The sequence below is a fragment of the Triturus cristatus genome, chromosome 4_2 (assembly GCF_964204655.1).
Source record: "Triturus cristatus chromosome 4_2, aTriCri1.1, whole genome shotgun sequence".
NCBI classification, from domain to species: Eukaryota; Metazoa; Chordata; class Amphibia; order Caudata; family Salamandridae; genus Triturus; species Triturus cristatus.
The window spans coordinates 668,642,524-668,660,107 of NC_140586.1; the positions used below are offsets into that span (position 1 = coordinate 668,642,524).

The 17,584-nt window shown below is 50.1% G+C and overlaps 1 pseudogene across 1 annotated transcript in view; it reads left to right on the forward strand.

Moving 5' to 3' along the window:
- The window catches only part of LOC146834874 (cytochrome P450 2J2-like), a 194,586-nt pseudogene extending 177,408 nt beyond the window's left edge, over window positions 1–17,178 (forward strand). The window contains exons 5-6 of the transcript XR_014960087.1: window positions 2,205–2,380; window positions 17,113–17,178. The product of XR_014960087.1 is annotated as a cytochrome P450 2J2-like (transcript). The remainder of the gene's footprint in view (window positions 1–2,204; window positions 2,381–17,112) is intronic.
- The last annotated feature ends 406 nt before the right edge of the window (window positions 17,179–17,584 follow it).

Here is a 17,584-nt window from a genome sequence, read left to right on the forward strand (position 1 = left end):
CTTAAGTCTGCAGGCTTGGGACTCTGAGTGGTTTAAGAGTATTGAAGACTGAAAGCAATGCTTAATTTTAGCTTGTGGTTGCAAGTGGGGCCCACCGGCATCCTTTGTTTGAGGACCGCAAGCTATTTTTAATAATCAGACTTTGATCCAGATGAAAAAGACCAGCAAAGAGAGAGGCAAAAGGGAAAAAAGATGAGAAACTGTGGCAAGGGGAGAAAGCAGCTATGAAAGGGAACATACAAGAGCAGGATATAGGGGCGTGAGTGTACTTTGAAGGATGAATGGGCCATGAGGTGAAACGAAGATTAAGCAACCCTGACGTTCAGCAGCAGCACCTATGGGATTCTTAGAAACAATTGGGCCCGGCACTTATTTTTTTTTAAATTAAGCAACGACTGGATGTTTTCTGACTTGGCTCTTCCGCTGTGGAACAAGCTCCATCAAGAAATGTGCCCTCTATTCACTTATCTAATTTAGAGGGCATTGATTGGTCAATGTAGTCTGCCTGTTCTGCACTGAGGTATTTGTATGTTCTGTCAAGCTAAGAGGCAATTTATTTTGCTTCATGCACAATATAAAGTAAATTAAACAAATATTCCTTTCAAGCAATATTCAGAATGATAACAATCTGTTAGGTGGGCATAGACAATCTTCACAGGTCCTTGGGTTCAGCAATGGAGTGAGAATGGCAAACTAACGCCTACCTCTGAAGAAGGGTAAGTATCACAGATCCTTTTTGAACTAATAGAAAAACAGTGGCTAATCATTGATCTGTCGTATAAACTGAAAACAGTTAACTGATAACTAAAAATGGCCATGCAATGCCTGTTTAGAGGTGGTAAAAGGGTGAAGACAGTACCATTCAAACTGAAGTAATCTCTGTTTTCACCCTCTACCCTGATCCTTTCTGCTATCTACCATGTAGCAGATTTCATTCCCTGAAGTGGGGGTGGGAGTCTTGGAGGCAATTTACTGCCCTGGCACCTTTAAGGCTGATAAAGCCGGCCTGCTCTCCGTCGTGGTGGGTCAAGTAAACCTCCACTCTTGTTCACACATGGACAGAATGGCAGGAAATGGGGGAGGTGGTTGGAGAACCATAAAGATTATTGATAGGAAAAGGGCAAGATGAGTCTTACCCTTCCAGCCCAGAGATGGCAGACCACTTCTCTTGCTCTTCTTGAGGTATTAGGTCCATCTAGTGATACATATGGTCCTGCCTGCCAGAATGACTTCCATCAGTCAGGACCCTGCCTCTCTACTAGCCTGGACAATCTTTGATTTAATCAGTTGGAATCACCGACTCCTGGACTGTTTGGTCTGTTTAATAGTTCTTCCATTTGTCCTTCAGATACAGGGCTAAACGCCTTAATACTAACCCTGGGCATAGTAGCGCTACGCGAAGTGCACTTCGCACTACACGTGATACGCATAGCACTACGCGAACAGCGTAGTGCGCTGTTCGCAATGATTGCACAGTGCCAGATGCTTGTCCGCACTGTGCAATCATTGAAAACGGCATCTTGCACAGTGCGAGCTGTAGTTTTCTGCCGCTCGAGTAGATTTTTACTCGAGCTGCAGCTTTCTCAAGGCAGACTGGTAGTTTCTCATCGCGAGCGGTCGCGAGCATACGCAACCACTCGCAATGAGAAACCTGAACTCCCCGCATTGAGAATCTCACCGGGAGGTTTATTTTCCACACTCGCGATCGGCAACTGGATGTTGCTGATCGCGAATGAGGAAAAAGTCTCGCCGGGATGTCATTTTGGTCGCTCGCGGTCGCTAACTTGACGTTGAGGACCGCGAGCGAGCAAAAAATGCCAGCTATGCTACGCGTTTTTGCACTGTGCTACGTGCAATTTGCGTAGCGCGAAGTAGCACAAACTACGCAAACTACGCGAGCGTAGCATAGTTGTCTGCCCAGGGTTACTTAATACAGTGTTAACTTTGTTGAGAGATCCTAACTTCCTTACAAAGTAATGTTGGTTGAGATGTAGAGGTGGACCTAGAGTAATGACGAGTACTATATTTAGATGAGCACCGTGGCTTATTACTAGCATGACTAGTGTGTGCATCGTTATTAATAGATACAGATAATAGCTAGAACAACTGAAGAAGATATACATATAATATATCAATATATTTTGCATAAATTTCATACATCTGAATACAAACCTTTCACTTTTATTGTACATATTTTTGTGCAGCTCTACAATGGTTTCCCACGAATAATGAAGTTCCTTCCTGGATCTTATCAAAAAGTTTTCGAACACTGGAAAATCATTAAAATGTTTGTCAAAAAGATTATTCAGAAGCACAAAGAGGACTGGAATCCGTCTGAGCCCAGAGACTTCATGACTGCTACATTGCAGAAATTGAAAAGGTAAGGTGCAGGGATATTATTATTATTATTGTTACTTGTTAAGCGCGACAAATCACCCTGAAACGGTCTCTAGGAGCTGCTGCAAAGCTTCATGTGTGGGCTACAGATTAAAATATTCTGAGTAGTGGACTAATAGCATGGTTGAAACATCCATGTTTTAAGATCTTTTTCAAACTGGCTGTGGCCGGTGATAACACAAAGATGTATTGGGAGCTGGTTATAGTATTTACCGGCACCCTAGGTAATACTGCCATTCATAAAAAGGAGGTGATGTCTGTCGGGTTAGAGGATGTCAGGGATGTATATAGCCATGCATAAAAGTCACAGAAGGCTGTGTTAATGTCCATCTGCGTCCAAACCGTTCCTCGAGACATTGTGTGTATGGACAGAATAGGTGTGGGTGAGGGGTTTGGTCAAATGAAGCGTGCTAAGAGGGCACCTGACTTATCAGCCTCAGTCAGGTCCTGGCTGGGAACCGAAACCGACCCTGGCAAAGAGCTCTGCCGGCCCCCGGTGGGAGGGGGGGGGGCAGGTGCTAGTGGAAAGCTTATTTCTTTAGTTGCTGGGGGCCGCTATTGCAGCTATGCTGCAAAGCCGCCAACCAGTCAACAAAAACGGCCCCCCAGGTGTTTAAAACCGGCTCCCACCCAGGCGGCCCACCGGGGAATTACCCGGTGCCCGCTACGGCCAGTCCGGCCCTGGCCTCAGTGTGAGTCCTCTGGGCGTATGCCTGGTAATCAATGACATGGAGGCGCTCAAGGAGTTCTGCATAGGTGAAACTAGCCTCATGTAATCTCTCAGGAGCCTCATCATCATCCTCAACCGCAGCCCATTCCAATGGCCCCAGTCTAATCTCTAGCTGTGTGACCTTCTGCAATAACACTTTTCTGGCCCCCACCACTGCCCAGATGGATGTGCTTCTAACCACCACCATAAAGGCCTCCCACTCCACTAGGGAAGAAGAGGCCATGCACGTTTTTCGGACAAGTATGTATCAATGCACTGGCAAGACGTGTTCTGGACATTCCCAGAAAACAATCCACCAGGAAGGGACTAGAATCTCTGCACTGGCTCCCTATCGAAAAACGCATTTGCTTCAAATCACTCTGCATGGTACACAAGTCACTGCATCTTCCCTATCCGTCAAGATTAAAAACAATGTTCAGCTGGCACTCCCCCAGTAGACCCTAGCGATCTTCGCTCCAAATGCAACTGGTGGTACCAAGAACCAAAAAGAGGAATTGGGGGGGGACAGAGCCTTCTCGGTGGCAGCAAGCAAACTTTGGAATTCCCTTCCCCTTGCCCTAAGGTCTATTCCTCTTCTGCTTCCATTCAGAGAGGCTTTTAAGACCTGATTTTTCTTGGCCTAGAATCTATCTGGATGTTTCTCCTTTCCATCCCTCTTCTGGACGGTCGGTCTCTAGCGCCTTGATGCCTTAGGGTGAATGTCGCTCTCTACAAATTACACATCAAAATCAAATCAAAATGCATGTCGCAAGCGTATCCTGAAAAACCACATCTTCAAGTAAGGCAGGCTGTAAGTGCCAGGTGGGGATTGGGAGTGTGACCCGGACCCATGACAGCACCATTTCTAACGGGTTGTGGTCAGACAGTGTTTACCCCAAATACGTGGTGTATGCAACACTAGATAGGAGGTGTGAGAAACATAGAAACCTGTCACAGCGGCAATGCAGCATGTGCGGATGCGAATAGAACATATTTTTCCTCATTCCTGAGCTGCAAGCTGTCAGGCTCCGTGGTGCACGCCACCTTTAACGGCACTTGTGCTTGCACAAGGATCAGAGAGTCCCGCTCGCCTTTCCCTGTCAGCAGCCGGGGGTGGCGTCTAAGGGATGCTTAAGGACGGGATCCACGCTGGTAACGTGCTTCACATTCCAGTTCGGATCCCGCCTGCCCTTACACTGCGCTACACGTTTTTTCCTGCTTACCTGGTTTGATTGTTGATCTCCGGCTCTCGTTGTGGGCTGCTTGTGTTGCTGCTTGACTGCCTGTTAGAATTGGCATCTTTTGGTGTGTTTCCCCAGAGTTTTTGCTTTCTGACCACCCGGTTTTGACTCTGTTTTTGCTGGCGTAGAGTTTCTGCACACTTTTCGCACTGCTGATCAGTGGTAAAGTGCAGGTGTTCTTATAGTAAATTGTGTTATGGATTATTTTTTCCATGTTTGGATATTTGACTTACCTGTTAGCCCCTAGTAAAGTGCGCTGAGTGTGCCAGGGCCGGTAAATAAAACCCTACTCGGGGGCCTATAGCACTGGTTGTGCCACCCCCGTTAGTAGCCCTAAAAACGGTAACTCAGACCTGCCATCGCAGAGTCTGCGCACAGTTTGTAACTGCAATGTCGACTTGGCCAGTGCACACACTGATCGGTCCCTAACCTTCCCTTTTCTTACATGTCAGGCACCCCTAAGGTAGGCCTAAGGTACCCCTGTGAGCAGGGTGCAGTGTATGTGAAAGGTGAGACATACTCTGGTGTGTATGGCATGTCCTAATAGTGAATTACAGCCAATTCCGTTTTTCATTATTGCAAGGCTACCTATTCACCATAGGACAGAATGGGAAGTTGGTTTATAACATCTTATAAACCTAACTCGCCCGGGGAATTAAGTAGGAAAATAAAGTATACTATGCCTGAACTTAGAATCTAAAGATGCATCTTTTAGTGAAGGTGATTTTTACATTCTGCGTTTGAAAATACCACTTTTAGAAAGTATTTTATTGCTCAGTCATCCTGTGTGCCTCTGCTGGAATGTGGATTATCTGTCTGGGTTTTGGACGACAGATGGGTAAGAAGCAGGAGTGGCTCCAGATAGTCTAGGTAGGTCAGGAAAGGGCTGAATAGACCTGGGCTGTGTTGGGGGAAGAGGGAGGAGATTTCCTTGCACCTCAAAGGGCCTGGTCTACCTCTGACAATGCCGTCTCCACCTCCTTCCAGGAAATCACACCAGAGAAGGCCGAACTGGTTCTGGCTGGGCACAGACACCCTCTGCCTAAGAGATCAAAGGATTTTTGGATACAAGTACTGGGGCCCAGACCCCTGAACTTTAGAACTCATCTGGATCAAGAAGACTGCCAAGAAGAAGAGCCGGAAAAGCTGTGAAAAGGAACGACTGCTTTGCTGGGTGCTTTGCTGGGCTGACCTGCAGTGGCTGCTTCTGTCTTGGGCAGTGAAAGGCCTGGACTGGACTTTCTGCGACCTGAATTGGGAGTCTCTCCAAGGGCTTGAGGTAGAGCTTGCCCCCTGTTCACGAAGTCTCATGAACAGCAAAGACTTCAAGCTCTTCTTCCGCAGCACTGGGGACTGTGTGCTTTGTGCTGTAACAGAGGAAAAGCAACTCAATGACATCTACGACGCTGCTGCCGACTCCGTGTTCTGACAGCACCACAGAGGGCACCGCCACTTTGCCGCACCGCGACCCTGGTCTCACTGATGCCACCTGCTGATGCCGCCACCTAGCCACTGCTCGCACTGCGACCTGTGGGCATCGCACTCAGCACCGTCTCGCTTCACGCCGAAGCCTGGGCACTGCAGAGAGCACCTCTGCAATGCCGCACCGTGACCCTGGTCTCACCGACGACGCCTGCTGACTCCACCACCGAGCCGTTGCTCGCACTCCGACTTGTGGGCACCGCACTCCGCATTACCTTGCTTCACGACGACGCCTTAGCCTCCCTGAAGCTGCCGCTCCACATTGAAATCGACGCTGCTGCTTGCACCGTGGTTCGAGGGCACCGCTGGTAAAGTTATACGAAGCACCGCCCTCCTCCCGTACCGCAGGCTTGGCCTACCGATGCCAGTGCCAACGACGACGCTGCTGGCACCGTGACATGCCAGCACCGTGATGAGCACCGTCTTCATCTCGCACCACGACCCTGGTCTCACTGACGACGCCATCTGACGCCGCCACCGAGCCGCTGCTCTTACCGCTACCTGAGGGCACCGCACGCCTCACCGCTGCACTTTGCACCGCAGCACCCACCGTCTGTCGATGCCAGCGCTCCTGATCCCAGCAGAAAGGAGCTCAACCTGCAACGCGAGTGACTTCAAGGGCCACGACGTCCTGCATTTCTAAGTTACTGTTTGCGGGTCTTCCTGACACCGTAGCTGGTCCGCAACGCCGTGACCAGCCAGAACTGTGTGGATTTGTTGCTCACAACACCGTGATAGCCCCGAAAGGAGCTATCGACACCAAGGAACTGTTTTAAAGCTTATTTTGGACAACTGTAGATTTTTTAATACTGTATTGTGGATTTTTATTGTTTTTGGTCTTGCCTTAAATTATATAAAAATATTGGCTATTTTTACAGACTGGGGTGATGTCCTTTTGTAGTGCTTACACTGTATTATGGTCGGTTATGTGCAAATGCTTTACACACTGCTTCTAAGATAAGCCTGACTGCTCGTGCCAACCTACCAAGGGGGTGAGCAGGGGTTATTTTAGGAGTGTAACTCCCTTATCCTGACAAGGAAAAAGGGTCCCTACTTGGACAAAGGTGCAAGCCCTTGCCAACTAGAGACCCCCCATTTCTAACATTGGTGGCAGCGGTGAGGATATGACTTGCCTTTGCACTTGACACAGTGATTGGTCTGCACTACTATCATATCTCAGACCACTACGTGCCACATACTAGTTCTTTTTCTTTTTGGCCTATTTTTGATCTTGCCAGTTTGAACTCACTACTTCGTCATGCCGGAATCAAGAGCATCATCCGTTGTATCCCTGGAAATTGCCTTTGAGGAGGATAGGTTGGAAGCCTACAATGTTAGGGAAGTGAAATCAATTTGCAAGAACCTAAAAGTCCAAGTCCGAGGCCTTACTAGGAAGGACGTGCTACAAAAGGCGCTGAGAACCTGGGTAGCAGCCAGTGGGCAATCTGGTGATCTTAGTGGAGAAGTGGGGGAGCTTAGTCCTAGGGTGGATGTGCTTTTGGGAGGGGGGAACCTCCCCGGCTAGGCAGCAGTAGCCTGTCCCCAGAAGAGCTGGAGGACAGACGGGAAGCAAGGAAAGTAGCAGCAGAACTAGAGAGGCTTAAGTTAGCCATGGAAGAAAAGAGAATGATGTTGGATTACGAAATCAGGATAAAGGAGCTGGATCAGAGACGTAGAGCCAGCTCAGATGGAGGCAGCAACTCGTCAAGACAGGCAGACAGAATCGTCCGCATTCCCAAGAATGTAGGCAAACAGTTCAAGAAGGGAGATGACATACAGAGGTGGTTTCAGGGGTACGAGGCAGCAATCCACATGAATGGGGTCCCTGAGGAGAATTGGGGAGGGGTATTATGGCCTCTCTTCCCAGAAGAAGCGAGGGATACTTTATTTGCTTTGGCTAAGGGGTATCACCTCACCTATCCAGACATGAAGGATGCCCCCCTCACTAAGTATAGTCTTACTCCTGAAAAGTACGGGGATCAGTTTAGGTCCAGTAAGAGTTTAGGTCCAGTAAGAAGTCCGATGCCAACACTTGGTTGGAATGTGTCGATGTGTTTTGCCGGTCATTGGATGGCTGGGTGAAGGGCAGTAATGTGACAGATTTTCAGGGGCTCTACAGTTTGATTGCATGGGAGCACCTGTCCAGTCTATGTTTTGCAGATCTGTGCCAGCACATAGTTGAAGTAACTGACTGACCCCAGGAAGCTTGCTATGGAGGCGGACCGCTGGTTGAGTACCAACATCCACAAGAAAGCGTTTGGGGAGACTCAACCAACAGTGGGCAGGGTCCCCAGCAGAAAAGTGGGGGGGACAAGGGTAAAGCACAGGAGTTCTCTAAGGGGCCCCAAACTAACACCCAGGGTAAAGGTTCCTATCCCCCGGAGATAAGAAACAAGGGGTCTCGTCAGGAAAGCCTGCTGAGACCGGCCCCCGCAAATGTTTTGCATGTGACCAGGTGGGGCACATGAAGGGGGACCCCAGGTGCTCCAAGGGGGCACAGCCACCCACCGGTGGGCAGTCCAAGGTGTTGGCTAGTTTAGCGCTTGGGGAGGAGGAGGAGTACCTACAGGAGGGTGGGGACGCCGCAGAAATGACCCTCGTCTCACTAAGGGACAGTGAGATGGTCCCAGGAAACCAGGTGCCCCCTAACACAAAGAAATACAGCACATGGGTGACTATCAATGGGAGAAGGGTACTGGAGCCAGTGTGACCTCAGTCCGGTGTTACCTGGTCTCTGAGGAGCAGGTAGTCCCAGGGGCATTCCACCAAGTAATTGCCGTAGACAATTCAAAGTGCCAGTGTCTGGTGGCGCAGGTTCCCTTTGAGTGGAGGGTTTCTCAGGTCCCTTCAGGGTTGTTGTGAGCCCTTCCATGCCTGTAGATTGCATGCTAGGTAATGACCTGGAGCAGCCCTTGTGGAAGGATGTTGAGCTCAGGTCTCACTTGGAGATGCTGGGGTTGCCAGAGTGGGCATGCGTGTCCACTGGGTCAATGGCGGTCAGAGAGGGTGATCAGAGGGACCCGGAGCCTGAAACAGCAGCCCAGGTCCCTGCCAAGAGAAAGGGCAAGGGGCCCAGGAAACCAGCCCCCGAAGTTCCCACGGCCCGGGAGGAGGCAGACCTTGAGGGGGACACCCGGTGCCTACAGGGGAACAAGAGGCTGAACTGGGGGACATCTCTGGGCTGACCCATTGGCAGCAAGAAGGGGGTCCCACCGGGGAGGAGTTCTGCCAGGAGCAGAAAGAGTGCCCTTCTCTGGAGGGTCTCCAGCGGCATGCAGCAGCCCAGGGGACTGGTGATCAGTCCGGATCACATTGGATCTACTGGGAGAATGATCTCCTGTTTAGCAAGCCTAAGGTCGCTGAGCCTGGGTCAGCCCGTGTGCTGGTGGTACCCCAGCGTTTCAGGACTTTCCTACTGGGTCTGGCTCATGACGTGCCTTTGGCAGGACATCTGGGGCAGGACAAGACCTTTGACAGGCTTGCCATCCACTTCTTCTGGCCCCAGATGTGAAGACAGTTGGATGTACATTGCCGGTCTTGCCAAACTTGTCAAGCAAGTGTTAAGAATGGGAGGAAGGTCGAAGCTCCCCTCCAACCGTTCCCCGTTGTTGGGACACCCTTTGAAAGGGTAGGGACAGACATTGTGGGGCCACTGGATCCCAAGACAGCCATGGGCAACAGGTACATCCTGGTCTTGGTGGACCATGCCACCCGGTCCCTCGAGGCAATCCCTCTCAGGACAACAATGGCGCCAGTGGTGGGCCGTGCATTAATGGGGATCTTTTCCCGCGTGAGGTTCCCCAGAGAGGTGGCTTGCGACACGGGGAACAATTTCATATCGAAGTATATGACATCCTTGTGGAAGGAGTGTGGTGTCACTTGCAAATTCACCATTCCTTACCACCCACAAGGTAACGGTCTGGTAGAAAGATTCAACCAGACCTTGAAGGGCATGATCATGGGTCTCACCGAACCCATGAGGCGTAAGTGGGACGTCCTCTTACCGTGCCTTCTCTTTGCCTACCGGGAGGTACCCCAGTAGTCCCTCGAGGTCAGTCCCATTGAGCTTCTGTATGGTCACCCTGTGCGAGGACCTCTAAGCTTGGTGAAGGAAGCCTGGGCGCCAGCTCCTAGGAAGACACCCCAGGATGTGTTTAGTTATATCCTGGCCTTCCGGAACCAAACTGCCCGCTTCAGGAAACTCGCTCAGGCGAACCTCACGGCTAGCCAGGAAGCAATGAAGAAGTAGTATGACCAGAATGCCACTCTGGTCGAGTTTCAACCTGGACAAAAAGTGTGGGTCATGGCCCCAGTGAAACCTTGTGCCTTGCAGGACAAGTGGACTAGGCCGTTTGAGGTGGTCGAGCGCAAAAGTGAGGTGACCTACCTGCTGGATTTGCAGGCTCCAAGGAACCCATTACGGGTCCTCCACATGAACCGCCTCAAGCCCAACTTCGAGAGGTCCGAAGTGAGCATGCTCTTGGCGACAGACGACGGGGCGGAAGAGAGTGAGCCTCTTCCGGACCTCCTGTCTGCCCAAGAAGATGATGGGTCAGTGGATGGTGTGATCCTCTCCCCGACACTGACCGCCGAGCAGCAGAGCGACTGTCGCCAGTTGCTTGGGCAGTTTGCCCCTCTGCTCTCCCTGACCCCAGGTGTTACTCACTGGTGTACCCATGACGTGGACACCGGTGACAGCCCCCTGTGAAACATAAGATTTACAGGTTGGCTGACCGGGCCAAGGCCAGCATCAAAGAGAAGGTCTGGAAGATGTTGGCGTTAGGGGTGGTGGAGCCATCAAGCAGTCCTTGGGCCAGATGCGTGGTCTTGGTCCCGAAGGCTACTGCACCTGGTGCCATGCCAGAACTGCGGTTCTGTGTGGAGTACCGGGGGGCTCAATGCCGTCACTCGAACTGACACACACCCCATCCCCAGAGCTGATGAGCTCATCGATCAGTTGGGAGCTGCCAAATTCCTTTGCACGTTTGATTTAACGTTGGGTTCCTGGCAGATTGCTCTAACTGAGGAGGCCAAGGAGAGGTCTGCATTCTTAACCCCAGAAGGACAATACCAGTTCCTTGTGATGCCCTTGGGTTGAAGAATGCCCCTGCCACCTGGTCAACCAGATGTTGGCCAGGCTGGAGGAATTTAGCATCGCCTACCTAGACGACATTGCAGTGTTCAGTTCCAGTTGGGGAGAACACCTGCAGCACCTCGGGGAAGTGTTAAAGGCACTGCAGAAGGCAGGCCTCACGATTAAGGCCAGTAAGTGCCATATTGGGCAGGGTTCTGTGGCGTACTTGGGGCACCAGGTAGGAAGCAGCCAGGTGGCACCCCTACAGCCCAAGATCGACACCATCCTAGCTTGGGAGCTCCTCAAGACCCAGACGGAGGTGAGGGCCTTCTGAGGCCTCACCAGGTATTACAGGAGGTTTGTTAAGGGGTCTGGCACCATTGTTGCCCCCTTAACAGAGCTGACCTCCAGGAAGCAGCCCAAGAAGGTGATCTGGACTGAGTCCTGCCAGAAGGCTTTTGATGCCCTGAAGGCCGCCATGTGCACGGCACCCTTGCTCAAGGAACCCGACTTCTCCAAGAAATTTTTCGTGCAGACCGACGCTTCAGAGCATGGAGTGGGAGCGGTGCTCTCACAACTGAATGAAGAGGGTCTAGACCAGCCTGTAGTCTTCCTTAGCCGGAGACTACTCCCCAGGGAACAGAGGTGGAGTGCCATAGAAAGGGAAGCTTTTGCTGTGGTCTGGGCACTGAAGAAGCTGAGACCATACCTGTTTGAGACTCACTTCCGGGTTCAGACCGACCACAGGCCCCTCAGGTGGTTGATGCAAATTAGGGGGAGTATCCAAAACTGCTGAGGTGGTCCACCTCCCTACAGGGAATGGACGTTACGGTGGAACACCGTCCTGGCACAGAACACGCCAATGCAGATGGTCTGTCCAGGTTCTTCCGCCTTAGTGATGAGAACTGCCAGGAGTTTGGGTAGTTCTGCCTACTTTCAGCTGGAGGGGACATGTGTTAGACTTGGCAGTTTTTGCTTTTTGACCTCCCAGTTTTGACTCTGTTTTTGCTGGCGTGGCATTTCTGCGTACTTTTCGTACTGGTGTGGTGATCAGTGATAAAGTGCAGGTGTTCCTATAGTAAATTGTGTTATGTATTAGTGTTTCCATGTTTGGATATGTTACTTACCTGTTAGCCCCTAGTAAAGTGCACTGAGTGTGCCAGGGCCGGTAAATCAAATGCTACTCGGGGGCCTGCAGCACTGGTTGTGCCACCCCCGTGAGTAGCCCTAAAAACTGTAACTCAGACCTGCCATCGCATGCCACATCGCTGCACTTCGCACCACAGCACCCGATGCCTGTCAATGCCAGCGCTCCTGATCCCAACAGAAAGGAGCTCGACCTGCAACGCGAGTGACTTCAAGGGCCTCGACGGCCTGCATCTCTAACAGGTACTGTTTGCGGGTCTTCCCGACACCGTAGCTGGTCCGCGACGCCGCGACCAGCCAGAACTGTGTGGATTTGTTGCTCACAACCCCGTGATAGCCCCGTACGGAGCTATTGACACCAAGGAACTGTTTTTAAAGCTTATTTTGGACAACTGTAGATTTTTGTATACTGAATTGTGGATTTTTATCGTTTTTGGTCTTGCCTTAAAGTATATAAAAATATTGGCTATTTTTCTAAACTGGTGTGGTGTCCTTTTGTAGTGCTTACACTGTATTAATGTCGGTTATGTGCAAATGCTTTACACACTGCCTCTTAGATAAGCCTGACTGCTCGTGCCAAGCTACCAAGGGGGTGAGCAGGAGTTATTTTAGGAGTGTAACTCCCTTATTCTGACTAGGAAGAAGGGTCCCTACTTGGGCAAAGGTGCAGGCCCTTGCCAACTAGAGACCCCCATTTCTAACACTGCCTGAGTGCTCTTCCGTTTCCTGGGACCTCGGGTGTTCTTCCGGGGCTGGTTGCTTGGCGGCTCTTCTCCGGTCAGGTTGCATTGTTGCTAGAGAGCTCTTGGCAGAGTTAACCTTTGGCTTTCTGGTTCTGCAAGAAAAGAATCAGGCAAATGGTTTAAAGCACTGCGGTATCTTTATTTCTTTTTTGGATTAGATTAGTTTTATTTTCTGTTAGAGGAACAGTACTTATCTAATGGTCCTGTGTTCCTTTGAGCCACTCTGGTGATTCTTTTGTTCTCCAGCTACTATAATGAAAGAAGACATATTGACATTATAACAGAGTCTAGTTCTTCATTGGCACTAGGTGCATATGTGCAGACCCTTGTTATTTTTTTCTTATTTTTGCTCCATATCTCCTTGTGCCTTGGGAAATGATTTTTTTGGTTTTTCCCTGCGCATAGGAGTTAGGGTATATTCTTGGTTTTACTTAAGGAGTCCTCCATACCTATGGTGATTCTAACCTAGGTTAGTACCTTATCTTGTCTCTCCTTTTTCACATGCTAAACCCTCCAGTCCTGTTACTTATAGACCCTTGTCCATCCTTCTAGATAGTGGGGGTGTTCTACCGTTCCTGGGAGCTGTTTCTTCATCCACATCCGCCTCTTCAATCCAAGGTATCCCTTAGGAATTAGGCGGGGTGTAGAGCTGACTTGCTTGTGAATATATTTAGTACTTACCTTATGCTTTCTCCTTTAGGGTTCCAGAAGACTCTCACGGAAGCTCCAGTGGATGTCTAAGCCTGCTTCCTTCCCTTGTTTTGTTTACCTTCTTCCCCACCTTCCCTCTTTTGCTTTGACTCAGTTGGGCAAAGGAGGCAGGTGAGGGACGTTGGGGTCTAGCCTCGTGTTCATCCATGCCGCCCCTGCAGTTAGACCAGGTGAGCTCTTACACAAGCCTGCCATACGTCTGCTAGGTTCCAACCCTACATCCACTGTCACAACACTCTAGTCTGTCATATGGGGGCCCTGCCTGGCAAGTGGAGATGTGAGCGGTCGAGCACTATGTCCAGGACTGCGTTGAACTCTCCACCCAGCATCCACGGGTAGGATGTCCACTACGATAAGACTGTTGATAAGTGGGCCAAGATCTCATCCTGTGCTATGTTGGCTGCATAGATGCACCTGAATACAATTGGAGCCCCATCCAACTCGCCCCTGAGCAGCACATAATGCCCCAGAGTGTCAATACATGTATCCACTACCATAAAAGGGACCCCAGCATGGGGCCACATAGCAGCAACCCTCACATATGCTGAATTGGGTTTGCAAAATAGCTGTCCACTTCATTTTCTACATAGTTTCTGAGTCTCAGCTGCAGTGAGATGGGTCTCCTGCAAAAATGTGATGTGGGCATGGCACCTATGCATTTTGGACTAACATCCTATGCCTTTTATACACTGAGGCCAGTCCCCGCACATTCCAAGTAAGGATGTTATAGGCATTCAATTCTGAAGGCATCAATCAAATAAGATCGTCCCCCGGTGGCTGGGGCCCGCCTTTCCCTGTCAGCAGCCGGGGGCAGCGCCTAAGGAATACTTAAGGATGGGTTCCACGCTGGTAACGCGCTTCACGTTCCTGTTTGGATCCTCCCTGGCCTTTCACCATGTTACACGTTTTTTCCTGCTTACCTGGTTTGATTGTTGATCTCTGGCTCTCGTTGTGGCTGCTCGTTTTGCTGCGTGACTGCCTGAGTGCTCCTCCGCTTCCTGGGTCCTCGGGTGTTCTTCAGGGGCTGGTTGCTTGGCGGCTCTTCTCTGGTCAGGTTACATTGTTGCTAGAGAGCTGTTGGCAGAGTTAACCCTTGACTTTCTGGTTCTGCAAGAAAAGAATCAGGCAAAGGGTTTAAAGTGCCGCAGTGTCTTTGTTTCTTTTTTGGATTAGATTAGTTTTATTTTCGGTTAGAGGAACAGCACTTATGTAATGGTCCTGTGTTCCTTTGAGCCTCACTGGTGATTATTTTGTTCTCCGGCCACTATAAAAAAAGAAGACATACTGACATTATAACAGAGTCTAGTTCTTCATTGGTACTATGTGCAGACCTCTGTTATTTTTTTCCTATTTTTGCTTCGTATCTCCTTCTGCCTTGGGAAATTATTTTTTGGGTTTCTCCCTGCGTATAGGAGTACGGGTATATTCTTGGTTTTACTTAAGGAGACCTCCATACCTACGGTGATTCTAACCTAGATTAGTACCCTATCTTTTCTCTCATGTTTCACATGCTAAACCCTGCAGTCCTATTACTTATAGAGCCTTGTCCATCCTTATAGATAGTGGGGGTGTTCTACCGTTCCTGGGAGTTTTTCTTCATACTCATCAGCCTCTTCCATCCAAGGTATCCCTTAGGAATAAGGTGGGGTGTAGAGGTAACTTGCTTGTGAATATATTTAGTACTTACCTTATGCTTTCTCCTTTAGGGTTCTAGAAGACTCTCGCAGAAGCTCCAGCGGACATCTACCCCTTCTTCCTTCCCTTGTTTTGTTTCCCTTCTTCCTCACCTTCCCTCTTTTGCTTTGACTCAGTTGGGCGAAGGAGGCAGGTGAGGGAAGTTTGGGTTTAGCCTCGTGTTCATCCATGCCGTCCCTGCAGTAAAACCAGGTGAGCTCTTACACAAGCCTGCCATACGTCTGCTAGGTCCCAACCCTACAGCCACTGTCGCAACACTTTAGTCTGTCATATGGGGGCTGTGCCTGGAAAAGGGAGATGTGAGCGGTCGAGTGCTATGTCCAGGACTGCGTTGAACTCTCCACCCAGCACCCACAGGTAGGATGTCCAGTATGATAAGACTGTTGATAAGTGGGACAAGAACTCATCCTGTGCTATGTTGGGTGCATAGATGCACCTGAATACAATTGGAGCCCCATCCAACTCACCTCTGAGCAGCACATAATGCCCCAGAGTGTCAATACATGTGTTCAGTACCATAAAGGGGACCCCAGCACGGGGCCACATAGCAGCAACCCTCACATACGCTGAATTGGGTTTGTAAAATAGCTGTCCCCTTCGTTTTCTACGTAATTTCTGAGTCTCAGCTGCAGTGAGATGGGTCTCCTGCAAAAAACTGATGTGGGCACGGCACCTATGCATTTTGGAATAACATCCTATGCCTTTAATATACTGAGCCCAGTCCCCGCACATTCCAAGTAAGGATGTTATAGGCATTCAGTTCCCCACCGGCTGGGGCCCCAGTGTTCAGAATTCACCCCACATTGCTGCAAAGAGAAACAGAAGGTGACTGAATTAAACATTTAAATTCAATGTCCAAATACTCAATCCAACGAAGCAATGTTGTTCAACCATACAAGGAACCAACCAGTAACATATTAACTGTTAAGAAAGGGTTGCCTATGCTAAGGGGCAAGGAAAGGCTAGATCCAGCTATTGACTAGTGGGGCCTCCAGGGAACCTGAGCCCTTAGCATCAGTGCAGCAACTATGTACAGTGCAAAGGAGAAGATTCAGTAACTAATTGGGTGCGTAAAAATACCTGACCCTCCCATGTGTCTGAGTTGCAGGCGGTGATCTGAAAAACAAAACAGTGTAGCATAATAATTACTCACAACAATCAAACCAATAAGTTGTGTGTCATCTGTGGGGTGAACGCAGGGGAAAAAGTGCCATGCTGGCAATAGAGTCTGAGGCACTGTCCTGAGACAAGCTGGAGCTGACAGGCCCCTGTGGTAGGTGCAGGGTGGTCACCGAACAGATTGCCTCCTGCTGCCCCTCCAGGACCTGCCTTGGCAGGGGCCACCCCCGGGCCGCCCCAGTCCTGTGCTACACGCTTCCGCTTCTGCGGGGCTCGCTGAGCCTTTGGTGTATCGGATCTCGGCTACCTGCTTCGTTGTGAGTCCGGGAAGTGTTGTTCGAGCCAGTCCCAAGCAGCTTCTGGTGTTTCGAAAAAGACTGTGTGCTGATCATGCATCACTTTGAGCCGGGCCGGTAACAGTAGTGTGTACCAGAGGCCAGCCGCTTGCAGGTGCTTCTTGATCTGGAATGAAGCACACCTGCATTGGACTACAATAGTGTAATCTGGGAACAGGGAGACCCTTTCATTCTCTATGAGGATGGGTGCCTTCTCGCTTGCTGCACACAGCAACTTGTCTCGGTCTCTGAAGGTAAGGATCCTGGCAATCATAATTCACGGTGGCGAAACAGGAATATGCTTTCTTGAGGGGACCTTGTGTGCTCTCTCCACAGTGAACAGATCAGAAAGCCCCATTGGGGCCACCGTTGTGCGAAGCCAGTTCTCTATAAATTGAGTGACTTGGGGTCCCTCCACTCCCTCTGGCATGCCCACAATGCACACATTGTTTCTTCGCAGGTGCCCATTCGCATTATCTATGTGGTCCTGAAGTTGCTCCACCTGTCGGCGCAGATGGGCGAGTAGCGACGAGTGGTCTGCCTAACAGGTTGACAGGGTATAGAGGGTCAGTTCGTTCAACTTGACTCTGGTCATCTTTGAGAAGACTAATATCGGTTGCGATTGCTTCCAGGTGCTGCTTGATCGCTGCGTAGGAGCCACATATCTCCTGGAGTACGACATCCAGCTTATCCGTTTGGTACAATTCCATTGTATGGGAGACATAGTAATCTGGTATTGGAGTCGGAGAGCTCAGAGAAGGGGTTAAGCGGGAGCTGGGCAGAGGATCCTGTTTGTCTGTTTAATTTCTGGTGCACCGCATTAGGTACTCCAGTGGTCCAGTAGCGCTTCTTGTAAGAATCAGGCACTCTGCTCCACACCCACCATCGTTTCAGGATGCCACAGGCTCGTCAGGGGGCCCTCTGGCCACACA